Source organism: Onychomys torridus, chromosome 11 (genome assembly GCF_903995425.1).
Source record: "Onychomys torridus chromosome 11, mOncTor1.1, whole genome shotgun sequence".
In the NCBI taxonomy this organism is placed as follows: domain Eukaryota; kingdom Metazoa; phylum Chordata; class Mammalia; order Rodentia; family Cricetidae; genus Onychomys; species Onychomys torridus.
This window is the reverse complement of record NC_050453.1, coordinates 49,283,921-49,297,543: the sequence shown is the minus strand read 5'-3', so window position 1 is coordinate 49,297,543 and position 13,623 is coordinate 49,283,921.

The window sequence follows — 13,623 nt, the reverse complement described above, 5'->3', positions numbered from 1 at the left end:
TAGGAATGGGGATGGTCTAGGAGGATAGGCTGAGAAGGTCCACAGAAGGGAGGAAAGCAGGTTATTCCATCAGGATCCACTTAGCCCCATAACAATGTGGTCAGAGAATGAGGAGAGGCCACAAGCAGTAGTGTGATGCATGTCTGGGGATGAGACTGGGGGATTTTATACGGAGGAGAATGTGAGACCAAAACAGGAACAATATGCCTTGCAGGGTAAAGTTTCTGTTTGCAGTTAAGACAGTTAAGATTAAGTTCCTGTCTGTCCTGTGCATGTTAGGATTTCTGTTTGTAGGTAAAGAATAAGATGCTAGTTGTCCTGTGTTAAGTCCTTGCAAATTAAGGTTTCTATTATATAATTAAGAATTGTTTGTTAGATCTGATATAAACTGCAAAATGCTTTTCAACTGAAAATAAACTTGCAATCCCAGTCACATGATGCACATCTACCCACGTTCCCTTCCTTTCATTGTATTTTTCTTACAACGTGTGACAGCCCTGTGAACACGTTATCTCTCCTACAAAAGTGACCTCAAGAGGCAGCAGGGTTGCTTTGTAAAATCCTGACTTAGTGAATGGCAGCAGGACTGGCCAAACCTGGATGCACCCTGAGATAAAGCTTGCTTTAGTTGCACAAACCTGGACTCAGTCTTTCTCCTCACAGTTCTCGGGTTTAACAGGGAGGAGGGAGAGTGAATCTCTGAAGCTTCTTAGCTAACTTCTTAGCTGGCCTACTTGCTTTTCCGGCAGGATCGACTAGTGGGTTCCCAGAGAATGCCTGCTTAGTTGGTGGCTAAGCTGACAGAATGAGTGAATAATAAGGTCGGGAAAAATATCTGTGTGATCAGCTGGTAACAGCGGCAGAGAGATAGTTTAAGCTGCAGCAGATGTTCTGCTACAGAGATGTGGGTGAGTCCTGGGAACTGCATCTGGAGGAAAAGAGGGACAGGTGAAGATCCACTGCTCACTTCCTGTTTCACTGTCTGGAATGTCCTGTATGTTCTCAGGGATTTCCCCCTGGAGTTAGGGGCTTGGACAAAGTAAAGACTCTGGGATGGAGTGGGATATGAAGTAAGTATGGAGGGGAAGACCTGGGTGATCCCCTGGAGGTGGGGGGCAGAAGGTATTGGAGCAGGAGCAGGTGGTATACTATAGAGCTGGGCATGAGACTAAGGGATTGGAATTGAAGAGGTGGAGGGAGAAGTGAAGATCTGCTTTTCAACTACCTGCTTTCCAGGCTGGACTGCTGAAAACCTTTTCGTGAAGTTTGTTTTGTTGGTTAGAAGCCTCTCCACTTTAGAATTTCTATTGCAGCTTAAATTTTCTTGTGATGACTAATTGTTTAATATGATATTTTGTTGTTTTGCTTTAGTGCAATTAAAGCTTTGAAAAATAAGCGAGTAAAATATGAAAATGAATGAATATTATTTTCTATTTATCTGAATAGATTTGCTGCTCATAACACCTGGTATGAATTGGCATTTGTCCTTTGAAGATACTTAAGCAAACAACCCACTTCACACCTTGCCCTAAATTCCACTTTGGATTGTTGAAGACATTAACTTTTGGTATTAGAATAAAATTTACATATTTATTTTATTATGTTAATTTTAGCCAATATTAATGATTACTATATTATTTTATAGATGACCCAAAATCTAGTAAACATAAAATTACTGGTATGTACTGCATATATAACGCATTAAATTATGTTATTGAAACATTTTATAAAATAAGGAAAAAAATAGTTGTTCCAATTATATTTTATTAACATTAACTGGCTAAATGCTAAAATTTAAGCTAAATTTGTATTTAAAATGAGTTCAAGAGGTCAATAATTTATTGCATGAATGTTTATTTGATAAAATGTACAATTTTAGTTTTAATCCTAGTATGAAGTATCAACCTTCAAAAAAATCTGGAAGCCAAGAATTATGTATTCATATATGTATCCATACATTTATACATACATATAATTTTTATACTGTTATGTATATGTATTATGTCTAGTTTTTGAGTGATATACTAATAAATACTTTCATAAAGTAAGTTCTGAGTTTCCATTGCTTCAAAGATCATTACTCAAGTAGTATTTTTAACTTTTATAAGTTTCACACAGTTGATTTTATTATAGTTCATCATTTGACCATTACATGAGTTTATGCTTACTAACATACAGTAGAATAATATTTTTCAAAGCAAAAATCAAGTTTCTTGTTGAGTTCTGCTGTAATTTAATTTCTATTAGAGCAAATCATGTAAATTTTGTGACAGTTTTGTATAATTTGTATTATTAGTAAGTTATATTTTATTGTTTAAAGACAATCTTGAGAATAAACAGCAGGGATCTTGCACTGAAAGCATCAGAAGTGGGTCCTGGATGACATCTGAGCCAAATTCTCATGGAACTTTTTTCTAACCTGCTGTGCTGAATTACTCTAGAGACTAAGTAAGTGTCCTCACTCAGACCTGTAGGATGTGACATCCTCAAGGAACTAATCACTCCTTAGTTTCTTACACTGTAGTCAAGGGACAAGCAAAACTTAAGAAATTTACAGTTTGCGGAGGGACCCACAGAGACAGGGGAACTGAACTCTTGGGAGCTCAAGGACACTGGACCAATAGCTAGGGAGCCTTCACTAGTCCTTCCACCTGTGTGTCATAGTGTGTAGCTTGGTCACTTTGTGGGGCTCCTAACAGTGGAATATGGGCTGATCCCTGGTGCTTGTACTGGCTTTTCAGAACCTATTCCCCATGCTGGGTGGCTTCACCCAGCCTTGATGCAGGGGGAGGAGCTTGGTCCCTCCTCAACTTGATATGGAATGCTTTGTTGACTCAAGGGGAAGCCTGCTCCTTGAGTGAGACAGTGGAGGAGTGGATGGAGGAGGGTAAGTGGGAGACTAGGGGGAAGGAACAGGAGGAGAGAAGGGAGGAGAAATTGTGGTAGAATGTAAAATAAATGAAAATATTTAACTAACAATAACAAAAAAGAGAAATCTCCCTCTTGTCTAATTCAGGCTTTGAGATACGAAAATAATTTATCTTCTCAGAGCAGTGCCATGTTTTGAATAGTAAATTTCAAATCCTGAAAATCATTTTTATTTAAATATACCTGATAATCTTGACTTATTTGGAGGGAGACAGAGAGAGAGAGAGGGAGAAGGGGATGGTTTGGGAAGTGGAGAGAGTTGCTACTAAGAAGTTGTTTCTGTGTCTACTTTGGAATTTCTTTACTCTTCCTCAAACTTATCTTTAGTCCTTTGTAATTAAACATTTCTTGCATATTCTGCCTATGATTTTCTCAAATACACTATTATTGGTCATTGTTAAGAATCATATTTTATTCATAATCCAAACTTTCTAATTCATAATGATATCCTATGCTTATATTTTAAAAGATGATAAAATATTTTTCGGGCAGTATCTTATTTTAAAATATTAGTATTTGGGATCAATAGAATTCTCCTATAATTAGTGCTCACACTCAGTCCACTATTTAAATGGTGAAATTTTAAAGTTTATTTTTAAAAGAATACAAGGGAATATATTCACATTAAGATGATTTGTTTCTGGATTGGAGAGAACAGGCATTCTTTCAAAAATGTATATCCTTCACACTTGTTTACTACTGTATGGCTGTAGAGTTAGTCCTATTTTCTCCTTGATTCTTTACCACTTAATATGTTGTGGTTTAGAGATTGTAATTAATGTCATTCAATTCTTAATTTTTATTACAAAGATAATTTTGCCTATATATTCTTTTCATTGCTAGTGCATAAGACATTGAGGTTAATGAATTTATCTCCATATAAGCATTACTGCTGTGTGAAGGATGATTAATATTATGTCAATCAATTTCTAAATTATTTTTGAAGTATTGTCTATGCTGCAGTATTAGTAAGTTGTCTTTTGTGATGTTTTCTCTGATTCCATGTTATAAGAAAGTGCAACTTCAAATTTAAATTTCTCCTAAATTTCTTTTTTAAAGTGATTTAAATTAATTTATTTATTTAATGTGGGTGGGTGTTTTGCCTGTATGCATATCCAAGAACTGCATGCATGCTTAGTGCTCATAGAGACTAGAAGGCACCAGGAACTTGGGAATTGAAGATACAGATGGTTGTGAGCCACTGTGTATGTGCTGGAAAATGAACGCAGTCTTTCTGGAAGAGAAACCAGGGCTCTTAACTGCTAACTAATTTGTTTTCCAGCTACCAGTTAGTCCTAAGTTTCTTTTTTCTTTCTTTCTTTTTTTAAAAAAAAGATTTGTTTACTTATTATGTATACAACATGTATGACCAGAAGAGGGCACCAGACCTTATTACAGATGGTTGTGAGCCACCATGTGGTTGCTGGGAATTGAACTCCGGACCTCTGGAAGAGCAGTCAGTGCTCTTAACCTCTGAGCCATCTCTCCAGCTCCAGTTAGTCCTAAGTTTCTAAGGACCTTAGTGTTCTGTATAAAAAAGATAAAGTTATGTAGATTTAACAATTTGGCTCCTCTGTAAGATACTGACATTTGTTGGAATAGACATAATCAATAATATTAGCAATATAGGAGATTAAGGTAATTGATCATTTCACATGACTTTTAAAGCTCAGCAATAGTTCTTCACAGGTCATTCATTACTATGAGCTGACATGTGTGGCTCTTTTCATCCCAGTCTCAATTTTTCTAATAAAATCCTCAGGAAAATGCAGATTTTGATTAATATGTCAATCTAACAATTTGCCTAATGGAATTTTTTTCCAGTGCAACATCAGAAAGAATAATACTATCCTGTAGACAAAAGAATAATTATAATTATTATTATGCTTTAATATATCTAAGCTGTCTATGTGGGTGTATAAAAACTTGAAACTTTTCTCAATAGTGAATTCTTAGCAAAATATCTACCAGAAGGAAATATGAAACTTACAGAAAATAGAATATGACAAAACAATTTCTGAATAGAATATGACAAAACAATTTCTGGGCTGACTATCAAAAAGATATTCTTGGGACAATGCAAGCTCATTTTTTTTTTCTATAGGGTCATGTTTACATTTATTTATTTATTTATTTATTTATTTATTTATTTTTATATCACTTTTCTACTGCATGCATCACAATGTAAAGGTTAATGCATAAGGATTGTACATAGAATTATAAGAAGTGAATCATGATTTTTCATGAGTTTATTTCATAATTTCTCTATCATGTATTTGATTGTTTTGAACAATAATTGCTTATCACTCTATCTCAACGTTACTTCTAAAACCTGTATGCTAAGTAAATTTCTTTGAATAAAACCTGAATGTTATGCCTTCCTATTCAAAGGGATTTTATAGTGAATCCCACCATGTGAATGATTACATAATCTCAGCAAAAATCTCCAGATAATGAATTTGTTTAAATTCTTTTCTGTTGAGTTAGTCTCTCAATGCAGTTCTGGCTAACCACAAATTTACTATCCTCCTGACACAGACACCAGAGCACTGGGGTGAAAGTTGTCTGTCTTTTGATGTTTTAAAAGCATAGTTCTGTGGACCTGTTAGGAGTCAGCACTTAACCCAGTACTTAAAGAAGGTGCTAGGACATATTGTAAAGCAGAAATGCATGAAGTTTGTGCTTTACTATGTTGTGAAAAATAACTTTTTATAATTTCAGGCAAAAGTAAGTCAAGATATTTGCAAATGTTCAGCATATGGTATTGAATTAATAGTTATGTACATCTGTCATATAAGATCATTAAGCATGCTGTCCTCTATGATAGATGGCCTTTATATATTCAGTTTTGCAATTTCACTATGCATAGTGACTGAAATGATGAAGTATGACAAATATTGTGGAACTTTGTTGCACTCTATGATTAAATAAAAATCAGAAAAAAATGTGTTCCAAGATATGATATTAAGTTTATGCATGTATCACTGATACTGGTGTAGCTGAAGGTATCCATCAAATAAAATTGTTCATTAAATATCTGTTAAATCATTCAACATATTACAGAAGATGTGTTTCATTCTTTTACCTTCCTTTTCTTTCCATTGTTGAAATTACTTCAGGTGATATAGTAGTACATGTTTTGAATAAATTCTAGATTAGCAATAATTAAGAAATTGGGAAGATGAATATAAGAGCAAATTAGATAGTATAAAAGAAATAAAATTTGTACAATTAATTTAAGCTATTTCCACATGTAAGTGTGATCATTTTGGTGGGCTATATCTTCAATGTGATTTATTTTTTAGTTCTCAAATAATAATATACAACATTTCAATAATTACTTTATCTTTGCTTTTAGAAAATATTGATTCAAATGTTTCTATATCTTATAATTTAAACAAGATATCATTGTTTACATTTCTAGGTAATATAAAATATTATAATATATAACATATATTATATAAAAATAGTAAACATTTTAATACAAGCTGCATCTATCTCTACATTTTATTAATGAATTATGTACAAAGAATATTTGTTGATGTATAACCAAGACATCAGGAAATAGTGGCCATGATTTGTTCTACATATCAAATTCTATTATTTTATATGTGATATTTTACAAATATTTTAAATCCTGATCACAGTAAAAACACTAAAAATGTTTTGTGCTAATTTACAAATCAAAATAATGATTTTTCTATATTAATTTGCTTATTATTTTACCTTTAAAAAGTGACATAGCCAGAGTTTAAATTTACACATGCCTCATTTGAAAATCTTTATTCTTTGCAGAAATACTGCCTTGCCTTCTACATAAAGCTCCTTTGATTCCATTTGGCTAGACAATAATTTGCTTGTTATACATACAATTAATGGCCTCAGTATTAACTTTTGTTTATACTTCAATAATGGAAAATTATATAATTAACCCAAAATCTATATAAGTATTTAAAGGCATTTTTCTTTTTAAATCAAGAGACAAGCAAAGCATGCAGTTCATTATCAATAACTGCATGTAGTTTTAGAAATTATTTGTATGTGATACATTTAAAGACATTCTTTTTTATTATTAATAAATTTTCTATTCATTTTACATACCAACCACAGATACCCCTCTTCTCTCTCCTCCTGCCCCCAGCCTTCCCCTGCAACCCACCTCCCATTCCCACCTCCTCCAAGGCAAGGCCTCCTATGGGGACTCAGCAGAGCCTGGTCCTTTCAGTTGAGGCAGCTCCAAGCCCCTCCCCCTGGCAACAAGGCTGTGGAAGGTTTCCACCATAGGCACTGGGCTCCAAAAAGCCCACTCATGCACCAAGGACAGATTCAAACCCACTGCTAGGGCCCCCTTAAACAGTTCATGCTAAACAACTCTCTCACCTATGCAGAGGACCTGGTCCAGTCTCATGGGCTTCCACAGCTATTGGTTCAGAGTTCATGAGTTCCCACTAGTTTGGTTTGGTTATCTCTGTATGTTTCCCCACCATGATCTTGATGCCCTTGTTCATAGAATTCCTCTTCTCTCTCATCAACTGGACTCCTGGTGCTCTGCTTGGTGCTTGGCTGTGAATCTCTGCATCTGCTACCATCAGTTACTGAATGAAAGCTCTATGATGACAGGGTATTTACCAATTCAGGCAGCTTCTCCACTATTGCTAGTAGTCTAAGGGGCAGAGGAGAGTTCATCCTTGTGGATTCCTGGAACTTCCCTAGCACCCTGTTTCTCCATTCCCATGATTTCTCCATCTATTTTGGTACCTCTTTCCTTGCCCTCCCACTCTGTACCTGTTCCAGCTCGAACATCCTGTTCCTTATGTCCTCATTCCCTATCCCCTGCCCTCCATTGCCCCCTCCCCCATTCCCAGTTTTTTCATGGAGATCTCATCTATTGCTCCTCCACAGGGTGATCCATGTATCCCTCTTAGGGTCCTCCTTGTTAGCTAGCTTCTTTAGAGCTGTGGCTTCTTTAGAGCTGTAGGTTGTAGTCTGGTTATTCTTTGCTTTATATCTAGTATCCACTTATCTTATGAGTGAGTACATACCATGTTCGTGCTTCTGAGTCTGGGTAACCTCACACAGGATGATATTTTCTAGTTCCATCAATTTGCCTGCAAATTTAATGATATAATTGTTTTGTTTTGTTTTGTTTTTTCTGCTAAGTAGTACTCCATTGTGCATGTTTACCACATTTCCTTTATCTATTCTTTGGTTGAGGGCCATCTAGGTTGTTTCCAGGTTCTTCTATTACAGATATTGCTGCTATGAACACAGATGAGCATGTGTCCTTGTGGTATGATTGAGCATTCCTTGCATATATGTCCAAGGATGGTACAGTTGGATCTTCAGGTAGATTGACTTCCAATTTTCTGAAACACCACCATACTGATTTCCAAAGTGGCTATACAAGTTTGCACTCCTACCAACAGTGGAGGAGTGTTTCCCTTGCTCTGCATCCTCTCCAACATAAGCTGTCATCGGTGTTTTTGATCATAGCCATTCTGGCAAATGCAAGATGGTATCTTAGAGTCATTTTGATTTGCATTTCTCTGATGACTAAGGATGTTGAGCAATTCCTTAAATGTTGTTCAGCCATTTGAGATTCTTCTGTTGAGAATTCTTTGTTTAGCACTATAGCCCATTTTTTAAATTGAATTGTTCAGTATTTTGATATCTAATTTCTTGAGTTCTTTATATATTTTGGAGATCAGCCATCTTTCAGATGTGGGGTTAGGGAAAATGTTTTCCCATTCTGTAGGCTGTCCTTTTGTCTTATTGACCATGTTAAATACTTTTTTTTTTTTTATTCATTTCACTTGTCAGAAAATTCAAGCGATATTTTTTTGTGGTTTCTTCCATTTCAAATATTCCTAATTTTTTTCCTCCCTTCCTTCGTTCCTTCATTTCTTTTTCTTTCCTCCTTTCCTTCTTTCATTCTTTCTTCCTTCCTTCCTTCCTTCCTTCCTTCCTTCCTTCCTTCCTTCCTTCCTTCCTTCCTTCCTTGTTTTCTTTCTCTCTCTCTGGTCTATGTTGTTGGGTATTTGATCATACTATGAAACTCTGAGACTGTGTTAATAAAATCAATCTTGGATCAGGGAGCAAAGCCAGCAACTTTTCCACCAGCATTAGCCATAGAGAGTATGGAGGACCCAGGGAGACAGATAGAGACACACTGGAAGTAGTAAGGAGGGACTTAAAGATTTCCTAGTCTTTTTCCTCTGGTATGTGTTGAGAGAGATGCTCTCTTTCTGGGTCTCTGACCAAAAAAGAAGGTCAGCTTTTTTAATTTTATTTGATTGATTGCTTCTCTGCTCTAGTAGGTTTTCACCCCAATATCTGACTCCAGGGTCTTTGTTGATAAATAGCACAAAAGAGACTTAGTTAATACCTACATGTCATGGCCACTGCAGAGCCAGGGCTACAGGACCAGAATTCCCTCTAGACCTTTGTTGAGTGGCCAGTGAGGCACTGACTGCTGGTCCATGTGGCTGCAGATGGTAGTTAAAATATTAGTAGAGTTAGACACAGCTGCTAAGCTGATAGAAAACATTTCTCTCTCTCTCTCTCTCTCTCTCTCTCTCTCTCTCTCTCTCTCTCTCTCTCTCCTTCTTTATGATACTAAGCACTATTGAATTTAGGGCCTCATACATGCTAGGTAAGTACTGCAGCACTCAGCTATATGCCAAGCCAATAAATTTTCTGTAAAAAAATTCTCTATTATTAGACAAATGTACATTACTAATATTAATCTGGTTTCTTTTTATTCATCATGTTTACTTGCCTTTCACAGATACTTTTTAAGATTTGTTTTAATTTCTTTTAATTATATTGAAAATAAAGAAAATAAAGAGGTTTTTGGCCATACAATATTTTCTAATCACGGTTTCACCTCCTTCATCTCCTCCTACCTCCTCCCCACTTCCCCACACATCCTTCTTCAGCCTTCTTTCTCTCTCTTTAGACAAAAAGGGGAGAAGGGGAGCAAAAAAAAAAGAAAAGAATTAAAGAAAACACAAAGAAAAAGCACAAGAAATTCATACACAGACAGATTATCTCTCAAATCACAAATTAAGAATCCACAATATACAAGCAAAGGGCCAGTAAGATTTAAAAAAAAAAATCCTCGAACAAAGCAATTTGAGAAAAAAATATAAAAAGTCTAAAAAAATACTGTTGTGGTGTGTGTGTGTGTGTGTGTGTGTGTGTGTGTGTGTGTGTGTGTGTGTGTGTGTGTGTGTGTGTGTGTGTGTGTGTGTGTGTGTGTGTGTGTGTTGGTCATCTGCTAGGCATGGAGCCTACCTACTCTTAAGTGAGATTATGTACTCATAAGACTCCAATGAAGAAGACTAATTTTTCCTTTGCAAGTGGTTGTCAGTTGGAGATAACTTCTTGGTTAGTTAGGTGTTGGATCTCCTGACCAATTCCCTCTCTCCACACTAGGACCCTGTCTGGTTTGGACCTATGAAGGTCCTGTGCATACTATCATAATCTCTGTGAGTTCATATGTGTATCATAGTTTTGTTAAAGCCAAAGAATGGAAGTAAATAGAAATCCCAAATCTATAGATATGAGGTAGATCACTGAATCTACCCTAAGAACAAAGGTAAAGAAATAATAGGATAAATGGGTAGATCATTGAAGCTACACTAAAAAGAAAAAGGGAAAGGTATAAAAATGAGAAAAGGTAGATTATTGAAACTTTTATGAAAAGAAAAGAGAGAGAATATGGATATGATAAGATAAAAAGGGAAATTATGGAATCTACTTTTTAAAAAGGAACTACTTGTTTTACATAGGATAAGTAATGAAAATTTTTTTTGTCTGAATTTGTCAATTGTTATTGGACTGGACATTGTTATATATGATGGAGTTTTTCGCCTGAATCTGTCAAATGTTAATGGACTAGACATCATTAATGTAATCTAGACTATGTATATTGTATATACTTATTGGATATGATTTTTCTTGTATTGGTTACAAGCTTTTTTTAATTTTAGACAAAAACAGGGGAAATGTGGTGGTATTGTGTTCCCCAAAATATTGCGTGTTCCCTGAAATAAACTTATCTGGCCAGGGACAGAGAACAGGATGGCCACAATATTAAACATGAGGATAGGCAGTGGTAGCACCTGCCTTTAATCCCAGCACTGGGGGCGGGGGGGGGTGGGGGGGGGGGGGGGGGGGGGAGGGGTGGAGAGCCAGTCGGATCTCTGAGTTCAAGGCCATATTAGAAACAGCCAGGCATGGTGACACCTGCCTTTAATCCCAGAAATCCAGTCTTTAATCCCAGGGAGTGATGGCAGAGAACAGAAACGATATATAAGGTGTGAAAACCGTTAATCATTTGGCTGGTTAAGCTTTTAGGCTTTGGAGCATCAGTTCAGCTGAGAGCCATTGGGATGAGGACACAGAAGCTTGCAGTCTGAGGAAACAAGACCAGCTGAGAAACTGACGAGGTGAGGAAACTGTGGCTTGTTCTGCTTCTCTGATCTTCCAGCATTCACCCCAATAACTGGCCTCAGGTTTGATTTTATTAATAAGACTTTTAAGATTCATGCTACACAAGTCCTTGTCTGTAAATTCATAGGTTTGTAGATGTTGTTTGAGTTTCTGGGGATTCAGAGAGTCCTTGAGGGAGCTGCAGCTGTGGTCTCTGAGTTCACATGTCAGTGTATGCTCGTGGTTTTCCACTCAGCCAGATCTCTGTGATGGCTGTAGATGTCTTTCTCCTCCCTTTGTCTAATCATTCTTTAATTCTCTTTCTACATTATATCCATCAGTGATTGTAAGCTCTTTGAAGTCCAGACATGCTGCTATATTTTCAACGCAACTCACTAAATATTTTATAATCTGATAAAGAGTGCTATACTTTGAATATGAAATGTTCTTTTTCGGCTCCTGATTGCTTAGTCTCCAGCTACTGATGCTGTTTTGGGAAAGTGTGTATTGCTGGAAGAAGAGGGCCACTGGAAGCACGTCTTTAGAATTTTTTCTCTTTTCCTGTTCCCTGAGTAGCATTGCGGGCACAGACTCTCTCACAGTAGCTACAACTGTGGTGCTTTACATAGGGGCCTAACATCCATGGAGAAAAGAACTACAGACGGAAACCTTGAGCTAAAATAAATAGTATGTTCAAGTTGCCTGCCAGGTATTTTGTTCCAGTGAACTAAATATCTAACACAGACAATTGAATTACTTTGAAAAATATTACAAGTTATTATAATTGGTTTTCATGTCAATGTGACACAGATTAGAATTGGCTGAATCGGGAGCCTCACCTAAAGAATTGTCCTGATTGATGTGGGAAGACTACTCCAATGAAGGTGGATCCTTCTCTTAAGATCTGGGGGTTTAAAAAAGTAGTTTTGAAGGAAGTTCTTCCTCTCGAATTTTGCTCACATGGCCTCTCCTTTTGCCAGTGAGTTGTATTGCTCCATTTTTGCTTCAGCAGCTAATTCCTGGGCTGTCATTAGAACCAGAGTTTCCAATCTTTCATCCTGAAAAAGAGACCAGTAGCTTTTCAGGAACTTCCCACGTTCAAGGTACAAGATTGGGAAGATTGCAGCATCCTGCTTTGTGGCCTGGATAAGTACCAGTCTATTGCACCCTAGTGATAACAGCTGTTCTGAGACTACTCCCACTGAGGCTTCCAGCCTCAAGGACAGAGTACCAATTTCTTTGGCTCATGTGTTGTGACTATTTTAAGTCTTGCTTAATAAATTCTGAATAAATAAATTCTATCTATCTATCTATCTATCTATCTATCTATCTGTCTAATGTTGTATGTGTGTATTTTTAACAATGCTAGTAAAATCAAACAATAAATTTCATAATCAGAATAGAAAGCATGTGTCATCTTAGTTAAGTATATAATACAATTATATTCTATTGCAGAGATATGTTTCCTATAAAAAATATAAAGCAGCCTAAGAAAAATTAAGAATCACCTTCCCAGTGGCTCTTTGAAAGATATAATAATAGTTTGTTTCCATATTTAAAATTGTAAATTATTAGCTTTAATATCAATGACATAATAGATAGAAAGATTTTCTATCTCAATTTCATTCAAAGATAAGAACGTGGAGAGGATACATATCTTGTGACAAAATGACATTAATAGATAAGTTTGAACGGTTTATTATTATAGATGGTAGAATTTGTTTTACACTTCAACTAAAACGATAGCGTTTAGTAATCTGAAAATATGCCATCTTTAATACAGACATTTACAGACCATGTAACACATTGCAATTAAATATTTCTATATTATAGAGACATATATTTATTAGTATAATCTTACTTCATAATATAGGCAAAGATTAGAAGAATATGATAGTGAGAAAACATAATTGGCAGATGCCAGTGTTGTCAAGTATTTAGATTTCTTTTTTCACTGCCTCTCATTTTAAATTTATAACCCAACTTTAAAATTCTAAATGTGAGACATAAATACTTCTATGGAAGCATGTGGTCATCATCATTCAGGAACTGATTGGTGTCATTTCAGCGGCAAGTTAATTTACTAGGAGACAATGTTGTCCACTTAGTGGATATGTAGCGATAATGTTAATATGAGCCTGCTCCAGAGTCCAGGAGTGTATCTCTATCTAATGGAAGATGTTCACCAGTTACAGTGAGTATGAATGCAAAGTCTAATCTCACATATCTACCTGGGTCATGATTAACCAGTTTAATCTA